Raw genomic sequence first — 7,641 nt, forward strand, 5'->3', positions numbered from 1 at the left:
TCATTCATTCATTTATTTAAGGGAAAATCAATGTAATATAAAAGTTCTGAGCCTCTTCATTTTTGGGTCATGCTTGGAAATGTGTTTTTTTTTTTGTGTGTGTGTGTGTGTTGTTTTGTTTTTAGAGAAAATCAATGTAATATATTTTTGCTGAATAATATTTTTTGATTATGATGAAGATTTTATGATATTTTGCAAGAATTTTACAGTTTTTATAAGCTTTTTATAAGTATTTTTCCTGATAGTTCTGAGCCTCTTCATTTTTGGGTCACGCTTGGTACTTGAAATGACAAACAAGTTGTTGTTCACAGTAGACAAAGTCTTAGTATCACTACACAATTCAAATTTGACACTGATGTTTTTGTCATCCTTTCTCCCTACTAAATTAAAATAATTTTATTTGATGTGGGCTTCTCCATCTTCTGATGAAGTGAGCTGGCTACACAGCCAGCCAACACTGGTGATCTCATGTGCGTACACACACAACAACAGTTATGAAAATTGATAGGGATCATTGCATTTTTGAATTTCAAATCATTAGCAATTGTAACAAAAAAGTAACTAGTAACTAGCTCTTCTTTTGGATGACAACTTAAATATTACTACTTAAATTTTATTAGTAATTAGTTACACTACTAGTTAATAGGTAAAGAAAATTTTCAATGTAATATATCACTAGTAACCAAGTACTGCTCAAAACTGCTTATTACTAACCAATTTAAAAGAAATAAATCCAGAGGTATATACATGAGAATATCAGGAAAAAGTTCATTTTTTGTTTGTAACTTATTTCAAAAACTGAAACGTTGATTTATTCTAGATTCATTACTTGTAAAGTAAAATATTTCTAAAGGTTTTTTTTTTTTTTTTTTTGTCTTAATTTTGATGATTAGAGCTTACAGCTCATGAAAGTCCAAAATCCAGTATCTCAAAATATAAGAATATTCCCTAAGATCAATCAAAAAACTGATTTGCAAAACTGAAAAGTTCAAGGTCTTTAAAGTATGTTCATATGGAAATCAGCATCTCCATAAAGCTTTTTAGCAGATGGAAGCATAAAGTGCTCCAAAATCTCCTGTTAGATGGCTGTACTGACTTTGGACTTGATAAAACACAATGGACCATCACCAGCAGACGTCATGGCACCCCAAATCATCACTGATTTCAGGAACTTCACACTGGGCTTTAAAGCAGCTTGCATTCTGTGCCTCTCCAGTCTTCCTTCATACTCTGGGATCATGATTTCAACATGAAATGCAAAATTTACTTTTATCTGAAAAGAGGACTTTGGACCACTGAGCAGTTTTTTTTCTCCTTAGCCCAGATAAGATGCTTCTGACGTTTTTTTTTGTTTGTTTGTTTCAGAAGCTTGGTAGCCCTTTTCCTGAAGACGTATGAGCGTGGTGACTCTTGATGCACTGACTTCACTCCTTGTGAAACTCTCCCAAGTGTTTTAATCGGCTTTGCTTGATAGTATTCTTAAGCTTGCAGTCACCAATATAGGCCCTAGCCCAACCCTTGTCCGACAGCTTCTCAGAATTCTCGGCCCGAGTCCGACCCAAGCCCGTCTTTTTTCCCCCTTCTCCCAAAGCAGCTGTTTAAGCTATTAAAATAGCTCAGTTTTGTATGTAATGGCAAAGTGATTATATTTAGTTTCGTTTTTTATTAAGTTAAATTTAGAAAAACGTTTGAAGCATTTTTTTGTTCGTTAAACATACGTTCGTTTTTGTTTTTTAAAGTAACGACCAAGCAGCCAGTGGAAGACTGATCATAGTCTGTTTGATTAATTTTGCCTTTTCAAATCATCACAACTTGACTAAAAAAAAAAACTATAGACATAAAACAATGTTTGTTTAGACGTTAAACTTAGATAAATGTGTGCTATTAGGTGCATATCCAATCATTTGTGCTGAGAGTTGAAGCTAAAGCGGCTTTGTGGGACATGGAGGTGTCAGCGCGACCACTTGCTTTTTTCAGTGGAAACAATTCATAAAAGTAAGAGTAACACATCATTCGGAACTGTAAAGGGTCTACGACACATTCATGACGATAACTTTTGCTGGTGCTTTGCAGCAAGCTTTAGCCAATTGCATGCACTTAAACACGGAACTGTTCCAGCTGCACAGAAGGCGAGCTTGATGCTAACAGAGACACTAAACGCCTTCTGAGCCAGTCTCGAAAGTAAAAGCGAAAGTAAATTCTTGTGTTGTTTGCACTAGCATGCATAATTGGTTGATGTTTGAAATATAAAAATAAGGAGAAGCCTAAAACAGGCCCGAAGTCAGGCCCACGTCTGAACTATGACCTGAAAATTGGCCCTAAGGCCGGCCCTATTTACACAATGGCATGTCAATTCTGTCTCTACATAAAGGCGCTGAAAGATTATGAGACAAATGCATTTACATTGTGACTGTGCACCAGATGCAATCAACAGGAACTGTCTCTGTAAAGGTGTGAACCAAATGGTCCATACATTTAGAATAACAAAGGAACAGCATTTCGCAGGAACTTCTTGTAGATTACAGGATCCCCAGCAGGGGGTCTTGACAGTATCTATTGTTTCTAGCCATTTGTCTTTAGGTATAAAGTTCTGTCTTAAAGACAGAACTATGGAGAAGCTATGTAGAAGCTAAGGAGAAGCTATGAAGAACTTTGGAAGAAACTAGGAAGAAGCTTCAGACCCTTACATGGGTTAAGATCTAGAAGACGGCTATGCTACACGACTTTCTTCAATAAACTCTTTTCCCCTGAACTTTGGTCAAGCTTACTTATTTTATGTATTAGAGAAATCTAATACATATGGCGAGCCATCCAAACCACTGGTCAACCAAATACAGCAAAATCTAACAATTTGGCGAGAGCCAGCCAGGAGAGACAGATAAGAAGAGAACTCACCAACTGCAACAAGAAGTGAACAGAAAAGTCTTGGAGATTCAACAGTTTTTGTGTTGAAGAACAACAGACTGCATCTGTGGACACAATTATTTGAATCAACTGGATCCTGTCTCAAAGATTCTAATTTGGTGAGTGAAACTTATCAGCTCTCTAAAAGAACACTTGAAGAACACTCTTTCATAAGTAAGCAGATCATTTGATGTATGTAGTAAAGCCATAAGAATCAGTGTAGCACTATTCAAGAATTTTTGGCTAGGGCCTTTCTCTTGAGTCTGTAGGAACCTTTTAAATGATTTAGTTCGTTCTCCTGAGACTGTAGGAGCTATAGAAATAGTGTTTATAGCTTGGTCCTGTTCTTTTGAGTCTGTAAGAATCATTTTAGAAAAAGGTTTAGTCCTTTCTCATGAGTCTGTAGGAGCCACAGATATCTAATTCTAGGCTTAGTCCTGTTCTCTGGAGTTTGTAGGAATTGTTAAAGGAACAATTTGGTCCGTTCAGAAAGAGACTGTAGAAGCAAAGGCTTGGTCCTTTCTCTTTTTGTCTGTAGGAATTGTTTAAAAAACAATTTGGTCCGTTCATAAAGAGATTGTAGAATCAGAGGCTTTGTCCTTTCTCTTTTTGTCTGTAGGAATTGTGTAAAAAAAAAAAAACCCAACAATTTGGTCCATTCGTCCAGAGACCGTAGGAGCCGTAAAAAGCATTGGGACTGATGTTGCTGCAAGAATTGGGAATTCTTGACTTGAATTCTTGGGAATTCAGTAGCCACTTTTTTAGTTTTGAAAAGTAATTGGGTTAAAAGAAGATGGTATAAAGCCATGAAACAAGTTTGTTTACCTTCTGTTGAAAGATACAGAAAGATCTAAAGTAAATTGTCTAAGGGACAAATTTGAAGCAAAGTAATTCAGCCTTCTGAGCTAGGACTCAGAAAGAATTGAACAAGTCTTATCACTTAGGATTTTTCAGAAATTAAACAAAGAAAAATAATGAATGTTTTTTTTTTTTTTGTATGTAGTATTGAAAACTAAGTTAGCAAACTAATGATTTGTCTGTGTAACTGAAATGGTCAGTCTAAGAGATTGCTGTGAATTGAAATCTGAATAAGTACCTTTAACAGCTCTAACACCTTTTGTTCTGTTTTCACACCTCTGAGGGCACTTTTCCTGTACTTGCCATGGCTGAGTCTCCACAAAACAATTGTTATGGCTCTGCACTGAGACCAACAACAGAAAGGCATGGGACAGAACCTCCAAATGTCACCATTGATCAGATGTTGGACAATCTGAATGTATATTTGGACAAAAGGCTGGGACTGAGGAAGTGTCATGATGACATGTGCCAAAGGTACAGCATTAAGCACTCAGAAAGTGGACAATGGGCCTTGTCGGACATTAAAAGGGCTTATGGAAAAACACAGTGCTTATGGACAAACACCAAGAAAGATGGACTGTCTGTGGTTTTGGTCAAACAAATTCTACAACATCTGCAGAAGTGTGAGACTGACAAACAACAACGTGAGACCAAAGCAGAGAAAGCAAGGTTCGAGCACTAGCTGAACAATTGCAGATTGTAAAAGAGTACAAAGAAAGACTGTTACATGAGAATGACAAGTTGCTGACTTTGCTCTCCAAAAGACTGGAATCAAAATCTTCAAGCAGCTCAGTTGACAGTGATGATGAATCTTCAATCAACACGTGTTCAGGCTACGAGGAACACAAAGGTTAGACTTGCTCCTGTAATTGTCAAGAACAGATGGACTGAAGTTGAAATTGACAATGAGGAGGAGTATGAGGAGAACGGTGAACGATGAACTCGCATTGTAAAAAAGTTTGAAAAGAAATATGTTCCATACAGAACATACCAGCCAGCTACTCCAGAACAAGTTGACAAATGGTCAAAAGAATTGCCAGATGTGTACAAGCAACCACGAAGAGTTTGGCAATTTCTTCAACGCTTGCAGAAAATCTACAATTTACATCCACTAGACGGTGTGATGATTGTTAATGTGAACTTGAGAGACAATGACCAAAAGAGACTAACAGAAAGTGCTGAAAGAAAGATTGGTGATTCTCAAGTAAACATTGAGGATGGATGGGAAGCGGTGCAAACTTTTTTGTTTGAACTGAAACCTGTAGAGGTTAATTGGGGTAAAATTACCTCTTGCATGCAGAAGACAGGAGAAAGTGTTGCAGAGTTTGAAGAACGCTTCATGCAAACTTGGACGGAACATGCTGGTGTGAACAACAACAGTGAAGATCTCAGTAAAGATACTAGCATGCCTCTTAAAGCCACATTTGTGAATGGACTGAAACCTGAGATTTCTCAAGCTCTTAAAATGAAGTATGATGACTGGGACAGTATTGGAACAACATTCATCCAGATTTTTGAATGGTCAGCAAAGATTGAAAGAACACAAGACGTCAAACTCAGAGCTTTGCAATCCAAAACCTTGTACAACAACAGGACAACGGGGTATAAAAAAAGTGAATATCAGACATACTCAAAAACCAAACCTCAAGGAAGGTGCAGGAATTGCAACGAGGAAGGACACTGGGTTCGTGATTGCAAGATGAGCTTAAAACATCAAAGTAATGATGAGGACAACCTATTGAAGAGGTTTCAGCAGTTGACAGCCAAACAAAAACAGACTCTGCTAAATGCTGTGGAGCCGCAGGGAAACTGAAGAACCTCTCTCTGCAGCACCAGCTAGCGACATCTCATCCAAAAGCTTATGGACTCCATGTGTATGTGAACAAGACAAGAGAAGACACCATAGAGAAGGGAAAAGCATACACAGAAACCTCAGCAACTGAAGCCAAAGATGATGTCCTAGAAGGCAGTGCTGCTAATCAAGCTGTAAAGGAGAGAGGTCCACATACAGTGGCATTAAGACAACTTAAACCACACAGACAGCAGGGCAGTAAACAAATGCAAAATGAAGAGTGCAAAGAAGTATCCTCACTGATCGAAATTGGAGTTGAACAGCAAGATGACAACCAAGGTAGTGAGGGAAACCACAAGGAAGCTACAAGGATATTATGCCCTTCTGAACATGTCCAAGGCCAGCCCATGTCCAATGAAAATCCAACATCTGACAGCCTTGTCCAAAATGATGAAAGACTCAGCCTGGCGGTACACAGTGCCAAGAATCAAGTTTTGACATCTCCAAAGAGGGACCATGGTATGGTAAAGACACAAAAAACTCATATGTCACAGCAAGAATCCAGGTGGCAAAGACCACTTGAGGATCATTTAGTAACTGATGCAGCAGTTAAGGTGCAGGGAAACAACGAGTGGATAGATGTGAATTTGCCTAGAGATGAGGGATAGATGGCAGTAGTGTTTTTCAGAGTCCAGATATGGCCGGACTAGGGTTTTTAGGCTCTAGCTTGTCGCCTGAGGATGAAGACATGAACATTCTACCACTGATAAACACTGTAGTGTCCTGCCGATATTAAATAGGGACAGTTTTATTGGCAGTTAGGCATGATTTGTTTAAAATCTCTTCTTTGGAAAGATACGTTTCCTTTTTCTCTTGTGCGTGATTGCAGGTGTTCCAGCGTTCCCAGAGGATGTGCAAAGACATCCAACGCTTAGACTGCACTGCACTGGCCACCTAGATGAACATGCCTGAACATCCACAGAACACAGCAACATCCGCCACTTCCACATGATCGCCATACCACAATAAAAAAGACTTAGGCATTCGAGAGAATGCAAACTTCACCATGAACTCTTATTCTGTCATCTTAAGTAATGGAGCCTGTATACAGTATGCTGTATTCATGATTACTGAAAAGTATGTTTTGTGATCAAAAATGATCATGGGGGGATTGAAAGATTATGAGACAAATGCATTTACATTGTGACTGTGCCCCAGATGCAATCAACAGGAACTGTCTCTGTAAAGGTGTGAACCAAATGGTCCATACATTTAGAATAACAAAGGAACAGCATTTTGTAGGAACTTCTTGTAGATTACAGGATCCCCAGCAGGGGGTCTTGACAGTATCTATTGCTTCTAGCCATTTGTCTTTAGGTATAAAGTTCTGTCTTAAAGACAGAACTATGGAGAAGCTATGTAGAAGCTATGGAGAAGCTAAGGAGAAGCTATGAAGAACTTTGGAAGAAACTAGGAAGAAGCTTCAGACCCTTACATGGGTTAAGATCTAGAAGACGGCTATGCTACACGACTTTCTTCAATAAACTCTTTTCCCCTGAACTTTGGTCAAGCTTACTTATTTTATGTATTAGAGAAATCTAATACATATGGCGAACCATCCAAACCACTGGTCAACCAAATACAGCAAATTCTAACAGCGCGTTTACAATTTCTCCGCGAAAACGCGGACGGGATCACTGAGTCCATTCATAAAAACGGAATTTACTCTATAGCGCAGAATGCCACGGAATTTGTCAATTTTTTTGGATGAATCTTTATATGTTTACATTTCTGGACAATTTAAATAAAACAAATGATAAAAATAAATATTGCAACCAGATTAACCACTTAATTGTAGAAAAAAAAATCTACAATTATTATTAAAACTTTTTTAACAGAATATTCACACAAATTTTCTTCCATTTATTAATTTTAACAGTAAACCTGTTAAACCAGCCAAAAAAATAAAGGATTTTTTTTAAGGAATTTTAATTTGATTAAAAATAAATACATGTTTAATGCCTTTATTTGATTATCAGAAAAATTAAAACGCAAACATTTCTGAAAAAAAAAAAGAAAGAAAAAGA

At 37.6% G+C, this 7,641-nt stretch overlaps 1 pseudogene; it reads left to right on the forward strand.

Moving 5' to 3' along the window:
- The first annotated feature begins 3,955 nt into the window (after positions 1-3,955).
- Positions 3,956-5,575, forward strand: LOC127162950 (uncharacterized; annotated as a pseudogene).
- The last annotated feature ends 2,066 nt before the right edge of the window (positions 5,576-7,641 follow it).

This window comes from Labeo rohita, chromosome 3 (genome assembly GCF_022985175.1).
Source record: "Labeo rohita strain BAU-BD-2019 chromosome 3, IGBB_LRoh.1.0, whole genome shotgun sequence".
Lineage (NCBI taxonomy): Eukaryota > Metazoa > Chordata > Actinopteri > Cypriniformes > Cyprinidae > Labeo > Labeo rohita.